This window comes from Equus asinus, chromosome 1 (genome assembly GCF_041296235.1).
Source record: "Equus asinus isolate D_3611 breed Donkey chromosome 1, EquAss-T2T_v2, whole genome shotgun sequence".
NCBI lineage: Eukaryota > Metazoa > Chordata > Mammalia > Perissodactyla > Equidae > Equus > Equus asinus.
Window position 1 is genome coordinate 167,600,913 of NC_091790.1, and position 11,657 is coordinate 167,612,569.

Here is an 11,657-nt window from a genome sequence, read left to right on the forward strand (position 1 = left end):
AATTGTCCAGGGCATCTTTTGCAGGTAATTGATTTTGAGATGTTTTTTAAAGTAAGAAAAAGAAAGGTAGCCTCTTGACTAGTCTGGGTAGAGTAGGATTAAAGAGCAATTAATGCAAAATAATTATATTACAATAAATTTTTAAAAAATTCTATATGAAGTTTTATCAACAATAATAATTTAATCCTGACATTCTACATTTAAATAAATAAAACCTTTCTTGAAATAAAGAAAACTTGTCTAAGGAAAAGTAAAGTGCTTTCTCATGGAAGTTGGACCTTCCTGATAAATTGAATCGAAAATTGAGAGTCTGATTCAGAATACTAGGTGTGAAAGGTTAGGAGACATTATGGGTGTAGGTGGACCAAATATTGTCATAACAGGAAGCCAAGACTCAAAAAGAAGGCAATGTACTCAGAAATACACTTAGTTTAGAGCCAATTCATTAGTAAGTGAAAGGAAATAAAAATAATTACCTCCCTGATCGTAGTAGACTAATTGTTCTACCTTTGCACATTTGCAGATTAAACATTTTTCCTCGTTATCTGTGAGAAACCCATTTAGCTAGTGAGCAAACTTAGCTACCTGCTCAGCAACTGAAATGCCAAATAGCATTTTTGTTCTATATTCATTATTTCATATGCTATAATGCTTAGGTTGTGATTTTAAAACAAAACAAGTTTTTAAGTGCTTCACGTTTTAATAGTACACACAAAAATACAACTGGCATTGATGTTAGGAGTTAATACAAAATCAAGAGTTCTAAGAAACTCTTAGCCAGACAATATGCCTAACAGCAAGTATTCACTAATGTAGAGTGTGGCAAGGATATCCCTTGCTTATGTATATTTGGGGGGGGGGCACACGACTCCATGCTTTCCATCCTCCATGGAGTAGAAGGACACCCAGTCTCCTTCCTCCGAGGGTCTTAAGGAGGGTGTCCAAGGAGGGAGAAAAATTCCTTTTAGTCATCGATCCAACATCTCTGAGCAATTAGGACAAGCAAAGATCAGCAGACAGGGGTGGGAACAAAGGAAAGAGCTGCTCAGAATTCTAGTAACACCTCCCCAAGCCAGGAGTCATGGGGGGGGACTCTTCATAGATGGGGAGGAGGCCACAGCCCCCAAAGATGTTAGCAAGTGGACAGTGGAGGATGTCTGCAGCTATGTAGCAGCCTATCTGGCTGTGGAGAATATGCATGGAGAGCGGAAGGTGGGGACATGTCCCGGGGGCAGAGCTAGGGCACCTTCCTGAGATGAGTCAGAGCTCTCTCTGGAAAGGAGAGGTTGGGGCGAGATCATTCCCCGGTGTCTCTCCCCACCCCAAATTTCCCCTCTGCAGAAACACTGTGTGGGGAGGGGGAACACTTGCGTGTGCTCCCCTGTGGCAACCCCTTTGCCATGTCCCTGCTTCTCCCTTCAACACTGGGTATGCCCAACACAGAGGAGATTTTTGTTTCATTTGAAAATTTTTCCTGCAATCTGCACAAACAGCTCCTCTTGGCTCTACTCTCTCTGGAAAGCCTTGAGACACCCAGGGACATTCAGCCTTTGCTGGTCTGGGGTCTGGAGGAATCCAGCAAGTGGGCAGGCACGGATCCCAGCACTCAGGCCGACAACCCTTCTCCCCTAGTCAGGTCTTCAGAAAACAGAGGATCCCCAGGGAGACCTTGTTCCTGCTGACTGAGGAACACCTGACCACTATGGAGCTGAAGCTGGGGCCAGCTCTCAAGTTCTGGGCCCAGATGAGTGCCAGCTGGGAGGGGAGGGGTCTCCAATCAATGGAGAGGGCAGCACTGAGGCTTTTCGGGGCTGAGGGCCAGCAGCCCAGTAGGCCCCCACCCAAGCCTGTCTCTCTGCAGGTGGCCAAGTGCCTGGCCACCTTCTACATGGCCAGCTTCCACCCCTCCTCCTGCCCTCGTGGCTTTGCCACTGCAGCCACCAAGGCTTTGGGCCCCCAAAAGGGAGCTCACTTCAGGAGAGCAGCCCCTGTCCCCAGTGAAGGCTATGTTCCCCTGTTGAGGGGCATCATCCTGCTGGCAGAGCCTCACCCAAGCAAGAGAATTGGGACCATGGCTCTGCTCCCAGGAATTGCAGACCCCTCTCAGCCTGTGCGCTGAGCTGGTGGGTGGGCCCCTCAGACCTCCCAGCCCCCTTGAGTACTAACCACGCTGATGTAAAGGCCCCTCCTACCATAGCTTATTTTCCTTTTCGTTTTGGATGCAAAAACACATAAGAATTTTAAAAACAAAAACATGTGACTTAAGAAGAAAGGAAGACGTTTCCAAAGCCTTTCTGGGAGTGACTATAGAGGCTGGTGCAGATGGCCTGGGGATGAGAACCTAGGCTCTGCACTGGGGCTCTGCATCCTGGGCAGCTTGAGACAAACCGAAGACAAAGGAGGTGGAAGAGGCCAGGAGGAGACATGTCATGCTACACGGGCCTTGGCTGTGCCCACAGGCTCCCTCTGGAACTGGGACTGCTCTCTGCGAGGTTTTCAGCATCCTGACATCAGACGAGGGGACAGGGCAGAGCCCCTCTCCGGGTCAGCTTCCCTCACTGGGTTGATGTATCTCACCCACCGCTGTGAGGTGCAGTGGTAGACAGGCTCCAGGGTGCTGGTTTCCATGCCCAAGGCCACGGCTCCAGGGATTGGCACAGCTCTCGGTACTTTCTTGTCTTTTATGATATGAAAACAAAGCCACGTTCACCATCTACTGCCCTTCTCCCACTGCAAGCGTGCTGACCTCAGGGCCTCTGGGCTCAGGGGGGTCAGGAAGCTGCATGCCAGCTGCCGGGGAGGTGGGAACACTGTATGGAAGCCCTCACAGGCCCCCAGGCAGGCAGCCCTCACTCCTCTTCAGAGAGCTGTAAATCCTGTAGCTCATCCTTCAGCCTCTGAGCCAGCTGCCACAGCATCCCAGGGTTCAGCCCTGCCTCTGTATCTAGGCCTCCATCCTCTGAGTTGCTGACTACTTCCTCCTCCTCCCCCTCCTCCTCCATGCCCTGCTGAGCTCTCCAAGGGGGGAGTGGGGAGTGGGGATGCAGGGGGCAGGCAGGCATCCGTCTGTTTGTGAACTCCATAATACAGTCCTGCTCAGCACTGTCCAAGTCTAAAGGTCCTTGAATTCCACTCAGTCCTCATCCTTCCTGTCTTCCACTTTCTGCCATTTTATCTGTGGAAAGTTCAAGTCTTCCAGCTACTCTTTGCCACTGATCCTAGCTGGATCTCTTGGTCCCTCAGTTTCCGCCACTGGAAGAAACTAGTACCTGGTGAGTGGGATCTCCTCCTCCCTGGTCTGTTTCTTCCAGGCATCCACTGCGTGCTGGTTGGACACACCAAAGGAGACCCTCTGGCGGTGGCAACGGATGTACCCTGTATTCTCCTGCACCTTCTCCAGCAGCTGGTGCACCTGCCTACAATAATTGCCCACTCTGCACTCCTGGGGTAAGGAGTTTAGCTGCAGGCTGGTGGGCAGTGCCAGCTCTGGGAAAGTGATGTCATGGGCCTGGCTGTGCAGGGATTCAGGGTGAGTTTGTACAGCTGCTCCACCAGGCCACCCCAGGATGCCCTCTCCTGCAGGTTGACCTTAGACAGCTTCACGATCTGGGTGAAGCATATGGGTGTGGAGCTCATGGGCCCCGGCCTCGTGTTGAAGCCTACCTGCTGGAAGCCCTCGAGGATGAAGGGCAGTGCCTTGATGACGGGGCTACTGCTCTCTGAGAGCAGCCTTGGGGCCCGCATGCAGTGCATGGGCAGCGGGCAGAAGCTGGCAGTCGGGACCAGCTTAATGCAGCTAATGATGCCCTGGGAGAGGGGGTAAATCGAGGGCTGGAGGGCTTGCTGGGACAGACGATGCTGAGGGTGTGGCACCACAGGTAGAGGGAGTACGCCGACTGCCAGTTCAACTTGACTGTCATGTCTCCTTCTCGCACGTGGTCATGGAGTTGCAGAAGTGGATGGCAGCTGCTGGATGGAGAGGAAGGCATGCTGGTAGGTGCCACCGCTGAAGGGTGAACAGTGTGGTCAGGGTGTGCTGCATGAAGCTGAGGAGCGGCAGGGCACTGGGGGAGGTGACCTTGCAGTTCCTCAGGTACGTGATGTACATTTACTTGAGGACGGGGCTCAGAAAGATGTCCGTCTTGTGCCGCAGACTCTTATGAAGACCAGGAAAGCCAGGACTCGTGGCCTCTCCTCACTTGTGCTCCATGGGACCACCGTCCTATTGGGAAGCATGTGGCGCTGTTTCAGAAAGGTCAGGTAGCAGAGCACCACACTGCTGAGTTGATGGAGGACAGCTGCTGCTACTGTCACCTCTGCCATGCAGGCCACCAGCTGTATGACTGAGCTCAGGTGAGAAGGTAAGACTTGATGTCCAAATAGAGGCCTCCCCTCTTACGCCCCATGCCCCACCGCCCCCTTGGCAGGCTGCTGGACAGCTGCAGCACCTACTGCCGTCTTTTGGGACCTTTCCAAACAGCAGCTTCTCGTAGCAGCCAAAGGGGCCTGGGAGCAGAAAGTGATCAGAGCGTTCAACACAGCCCTGTCCAAGACATGAAAGTTTTCTGGCTTCAGCCCCTTCCTGGTCTTGTTAGGTGGTGGCCCCAGCTGCTGGGAACACCTGCACAGCTTCGTGAAACCGCTCCGGAGTAAGGCGCTGCTTTGCCACTTACTTCAGTCTCTTGACCATGGTGAGGGTCACTGGGGCTGAATCCCTCTTCTTCACTCTGGGGACTCTGTCCTCACTCGTTCTTTCAGCATGTCTGGCGGAGAGGGGAACTGCTTCTCTTCGTCCTTAGAGCCGTCCTTGTCACTAAAGTTCAGCAGGCTCTGGTCATTTTCCTGCAGAAAATTGTAGAACTCCAGGTCTCTGTCCTTTAGCTGAGGGAGCTGGTCCTTGTGCTCAGAGGCATGGCCTTGACATTGGTCAGACATGGGGCTCCCTTCTGGCCCATCTAGGCTCCATGTGGCTCCTAGTTGTCGCAACCACTGGGGCTCCTTCTGGCTCGATTCTGACTCAGCAGAATCAAAGCCTGAAGCCAGGAACTCCTCTACCATCAGCTCCACCCGGCCCCTCCTGCGGCCCCATGGCACCGCCAGGACTTCCAGCGCTTCTGTCCACTCAAAATGTTGAAGAAAGGATGAGGGGCGTTAAGATGGCTGAAGTAGCCTTCCCTCTTCCTTTGAGAACATCATGAAATACAGACTCCAGTGCACAGTTACACAAGGTTGTAACCTGGAGAAGGCAGGGTACGAATCTGGCTCAGAAACAGAAGCTGTGTAAGTTTTTAAGAATCAAGTTCTTAGATAGATAGAGGCTATCAGTTCCAAGATAATTTTGGTTATATTACAAATCAGTTGCAGTCCCCTTCTTTTGTTTTGAAATGCAGTTGTATACCCTTTGTCACTGGAAACTGGGCATCTGTAAACTTTATAAATAATGAGCCTCTTCATATTACCTCAAATTTGATTGGACAGAATTAGATACAATAGTTTTGAAAATTAATTTAATCCAGAGGAACTTTCTTTGAGAAGGAGCTCGATTGAGATGAGGATGACAGAAATATGAGAAGAACATGTTTAGAATCCACACTCATGCAAATCACTACCTGATAGTAGCCACATAGATGGTCAGTTGGGTTGTGGCATCACGTGTCTGGAATATTCTATGCAATAATAATAGCTACCAGAGGGTTCCAACTATCTTGGAATGCTGTCTTGAGTTGGAAGCATTTTTCCCTGTTATAATAGGTTAAAATCAGCCAAGAATAACAGATACCTCTTAATTCTAACTTACAGAATGAGACAGGCAGAGACAGACAGAAAAAGAGATAGAGAGAGAACGAGGAAGATAAAATTTTTTTTAACAAAACCTGGAGTGATTTCTTGGCTATTGACCCTATAAAAATTTTAGTTATGGCTGATTTTAGTGATCAATGAGACATTTCAAAATGCAGAGAGATTTTTGATATCAGAAATGTACCCCAGTTGGACTACTTGCAAAGATTTGTGGTATAAAATTTGAATATATAGGCTAGAAAACAGAATGGAAAAGGATGGGTTGATAGACAAAAAAAGGAGTTCAGAATAAACCAAGAGTTATCCAGAAATGCTTGTTTCTCATTAAATCATGAATCTGCACCTGATTTAAATACAGATATTAACTAATTTATCATTTCTAATGTCATCAGAAATCTTGATTGAACTAAGAAAAGAGAACAAAGGCAAGAAAACAGAATTCCTCTTTGGATTCTGCTGTAAAACATTGTGCACATATTTTATTCTATTCTCCGTAAAGTCCTCATCTATAAAATGGTCCTGATACAGTCTTATAAAATCAACAAAATTATTATCTGGTGATAAATGAGCCCAATATATGTAAATACTTTGAAGGGAAAAATCCATTGGAAAAATATGTTTTTTGTTTGTCTTATTTTTTACTATTTTATTCCTGTAATCCTGGAAGTCTCTGAGATATTAATGGTGATTCTGTTCTGTAACAACAAATACTAGGTGGCCCACGTTCTTTCAGAAAAAAAAAACTTACTTTACATTATTTCCAACATTATTATGATTTTACAAATCTTAGAAAACAGAGGCAAAATAGAAAAATAAAAATCCCTAGTCATCTATCCAAAGAAAATGACTGCAAATCCTTTGATATATTTCATTCTAATATACCAATATATTTTTCTTTTTTCTCACTCTTTTGAAACACATTGATTTTTTTCTTACTCTACAATTTTCTTTCCTTTTAGCAACATGATTCACTGAGACACACGCACATCCCTACTCATCTAAAATTGCAGAACTATTTATTGTAAACATAATTTTAAACATGAAATTAATATTTAATCATGTGACAGTAGTAGAATTTACTCCACTGTTGTTAACTTTTGGGTAATTTTCAAAGTATTTTTGTTACAGGCAATGTTATCATGATTTACGTATTCATGTTTTCTGAATTGGAATAGAATCCTAGACATGAGAATACCAGGTTAAGAATTCTAGACATGAGATAAAGGCGAAAACATATGTGGATTTTTGAAAATCTTAATGTGCTTTGACAGTCACTTTAACAAAACACCCACAGGGAGGCACCCACAGTGCCTCCAAGTCTTTAAGGAGAACCCACCACAACACATACTTGTGAACATTAACTAATGCATTAGCTGATGCTTTGATTATTATTCCTTTGATTATTAGATACAACACTTTTTAAAATTAATTTAATCCACAAGGACTTTCTTTTAGAATGAATTCGATTGAGATCAGGATGACAGAAATATGAGAAGAGAAATGCATGTTTTGAATCCACCCTCATGCAAATCCCTGCTTGGTGGTACTTGCTGAAGAAATATGTGCTACCTTCCTTGTTAGCCAGTTTGTGAATCCTATCTTCACATCCTCTGGCCACTTACCATTCAGGTCTTAGATTCTTCTTATCAAATTTTAGGAATTATTTGCATATACCTTATCTTTTATACTTGCTGCAAATAAAATGTTTATCCATTTTCTCTTTGCCTATTGCTTATTCGAAAAGTGTTTTCAACTATGGCTAAATCTTACTTCCCTGTGTCACAAATACCAGACACTGACTCATTAATTTAAAATAACTATTCTGAACGCAAAGCAAAGCAATTACCCATCTTGTTTCTCCTTCCTGAACTCTGATTGGCCAGAGCTCTTTCTGTCTCTGGTTTTATTATCTATTTGTTAATTTATTCGTTTCTTGCTTGTTTTCCTATTTCTTAATGATTGAACAATGAAGGCCTTTTGGCCAATTTGTATTACTTTTCTGTCGGCAGTAGTTAGTGTAAGGAGATGTAAAAAGTAAGAATTACATACACCTTAGTCTTACTTCAATTCCCAGTACAGTTTTCATAGTAAATGCAACATAACCACATGTATTTTTAATATAGTTTTCATAGTTAATGGCATATGATCAAATATACTTTTCATGAATGCTTAATACATAAATGCTATGTGGATCTTAAAATGTTGTACCTGCTCACAATTATTTTATATTTTATCATTTTAGCAAAGCAATCTGCTGCAACTCTATGGGACAGTATGCCATCTTTCTTCACTAGAGGGTTTTCTGGAAGTTAAGGTAGACTGAGTTTGTTTTGTCCACTGTGCTATATCTCATTTTTAATAAGTCAACTGTCCAAATTATCAAAAGTAAGAGTTATGGATACTATTTCTAGGCAGGTGATTACAGAAACTGAATATAGAAAAGTTAAAATGGAATGAGAGACACAGAAGAAAGATTCATAAACCACCTCTTTTGATATCTTGCTGTAATTCTTTTCATTCTTTTTAAAAAAATGATATACTTAATCACTCTCTTTTTTGGACAAATTGATTGTTTCCAGCTTCTAGGTGTTTATTCTTTGAGCAGTAAATTCTCTTTTAATTTTTAAAATATTTTGAAGGAAATACTTCTAAATACACTGTAAAACCCTTTACCTTCTTGAACAGAAAATAGAAAGGGTTGTTCTACCTTTTCTTGCTAAGTCTGTGTCATCACCAAGAATGAATTACTACATAGAAGATAATGTCCTCAGTGGTTGTTGTAGACTTGCTTACCTTTCACACAAGGGGGCAATCTGTTTCTAAGGATGTTTATGTGGATCTGTTTGAGTTTTAACATTGAAATATCATGTATATCTTCACATAGATTTCTCCTGAAATGTAGCCAATGTACATCAAAATATTCATTTCTGGCCCTTTGGCTAGTGGGGATTTGGTGTCATTATTCATAAATTGACATTCCCAATCTTTAAAATCTTTCCATATACATAAAAATAGAGTTTCTTATCTAGTGCTGCGTTGTTTAATAAATACATACTCAGTAGTGGTTTCTGTCTATGCACAAATGTATCACTCACATCCTCAGATAATGCAGGTCATTATTCTTCTTGGTGCCAAACTTAATCAGATAACCTGAGCTTTGCTTTTTAGAGATGAAATATTACATTAGCTATAGGACATTAACAAGAAAAACAATGCAACTGTAGACTGAAATGCCTCTGATAATTCAATTTTCGTATGTGTTATGCTAATACTGCCAAGCAGATGTTATAGCTCTGTGGCTATTTTACATGGGCTGCTGGAGGAAAGACCGATGATGCTTTTCAAATCAATAAAACATATGACAGTAATGATGAAGAGAGAATATCCATTCTGGTAACTTTTAAATGATATTCCCATTGGCAATGGCTGTTTTGGGGTATGTGTTAGGCAGATTGTCGTACTTTCAAGTTAAATCCAGTGATGATTCTTTCTCATCCAAAAGGAGCTGGATATGATTTTTATTCTTTGAAAAACTCCAGAGGCAGTGATATGAAGGTTTGAACATTTCACAAATAATTACACACATTTGGTAAAACCAATTCTCACTTAGTTTAGTGTTATGAAGGAAACTATTGCTCTGGGCAGATCTAATGACCCTCCTTCTGCAGACAAGGATGACTACTGTGTGTGCAGGATATAACTGGATAAAAGGATTCAGACTATTGAACCCCGGATTCTGACCCCATTTTGTAGATTCTAAGCCTCTAGCTGCTGCTTCAACCAAGTGTCACGTTTTCTCAGGTGGCTGATGGTGTGAAATCACTCCATACTTATCCTGGGGCTTTTGAGTTTGTTTGTTTTTCTTATTGTTGTTGCTGTTGTTAAATACTTTTGCCCTGTGACTTCACAAAAGGCATTTAAATTTTTCCATATGATATTGATTTCATACCAACGGTGATGCTTTACCTTCTTTGTGTGCTATACATTTCTCAAAAAGTTACTACATGATTAGATACTATGATAATTGATGAGAGAAAGTGAGGAATTCCAGACAATTTTCAAATTTCTTATATTGCCATCTTGAAATACTACTTACAGTAAAATATCAACCTAGGCAGAAGGAAATCTGAAATTAGAAAATTACCATTTGGCAATCACCATAATAATAATTGTTTAGACAAGAGTTGTCAATAGTTACTAAATCAAGAGGATGAGAGTTTTATAAGAAACAGGATATCCTCAATACCTCCCCACAAGATGCTTACTAATTACAAATGCAAAAATAGTCTCCACAGTGTAGAACCTGTCAGGTACCCTTCACCAGGTGATCAAAGTTAACTTTACCAATAATGGGATAAACAGGTATCATATGCCTCCTGATGAATGATTCACCAAAAGTACAACATCTCTTCTCTGGTGTTCCTGCCTAAAATGTATAATTTGAATTGAGTTATGAGAATACATCAGACAAATTTAAATTTATTCCGTCAATAAAGGGAGTGCACTCTTCAAAAATGTCAAGGATATGATAGAAAAAGAAAGACTAATGAACTCTACCCCATTAAAGAAGACTAGTGAAGAATGACAACTAAATGCAACATGTGGTCCTGGCTTGGATCCTGGACCAGAAATTTGTTTCTTTTGCTATAAAGAACATCAGTGGGATCATTGAGATTTGAATAAGAAATGTAATAGGGCCGTTTTAATGTTAATTTTCTGAATTGGATCATTGAACTGTGGTTATGTAAGAGAATTTCATGACTTTTAGGAACTACACACTGAAGTATTTAGGGGGAAAAAGGTCTACATTTCAGAAATGAGGGCTTGGAAAGAGCTACTCAGCGCTAGGACATTCAGGAGGCATAGCCACAGGGACAAGGCACAGTCTGAGGAAGATTTCTATAGCTACTCTCTGTCTGTGCCTCTCAAAGTGCACTCCATGGACCAGCAATATTGATACAGCTGGACAGTTGTTAGACATGCAGAAGTTTTGGCCCTACCTAAGACCTGCTGTTGGAAAACCTGCATTTTCATAAGCTCGTCAGGTGATTGGTATATTGTGAACTCTGAGAAGCTCTGCTCTATGTCACCTTCGTGATATGTATAGTATGGCTTGAGTCATAAAAGTGAGGTAGGCAGAGCTGGAGTCTTGCTGTGCTTAGATATGTTATCCTTGGAATATGCTTGGAATGCCAGGTCTTATTATTTTTACTACCCAAGTATATAATATGTTAAAGATCGAAAGACCTAAAAACCCTTTAGAATCAGAATTTTCTGCTTTCCTTATCTTTAACTAGAATTTTCAACTGAAAATCTATAATTAATGGGTTGTAAAATCAGTGTAGAAGGTTATGATCAGTATTATTTTAAGTGAAATGGCATGGAATGGAATAGAAAATGTGAAAATTCATCACACATAGTTAGATAAGTGCTGTGGTCACCCTGAAGTGGTGGAATGGCTGCAGAATTTGGTTCACATGTGAAGACTGATGGACGATGCCACACAGGCACCAAGAAAGTAAAAAAAAAAAATACTAACCACATAATAGGCTTTCTGAGGAGACCAGAGCAACTCCCAAGCAGCTTGAAAAATGACTTCAGAGAGGTACAAAAGGAGAGTGGCTCGGGGTTTTTATGGTGGTCAGAGAGTGGAGATGTGGAAAAGATTTCCAGGGGCCCTGAGTGGTTTGAAATCCCACACCTTTCGCATCTCCAAAGGAGGGAGCTTTCTTATTAGTCTGCCCAGATATAAAGTGAGAGATAAAGGGAGAATGATGGGGCATGAAAGCTGTCAGCAGTCAAACGTCAAAAGCAGAATCACACTCTTTATCACAATGAGAATTACTTCATCAAAGTTT

The 11,657-nt window shown here is 42.6% G+C and overlaps 1 pseudogene; it reads right to left on the reverse strand.

Moving 5' to 3' along the window:
* Positions 1–2,849: 2,849 nt before the first annotated feature.
* Positions 2,850–5,058, reverse strand: LOC106830855 (nucleolar complex protein 2 homolog pseudogene; annotated as a pseudogene).
* Positions 5,059–11,657: the final 6,599 nt, after the last annotated feature.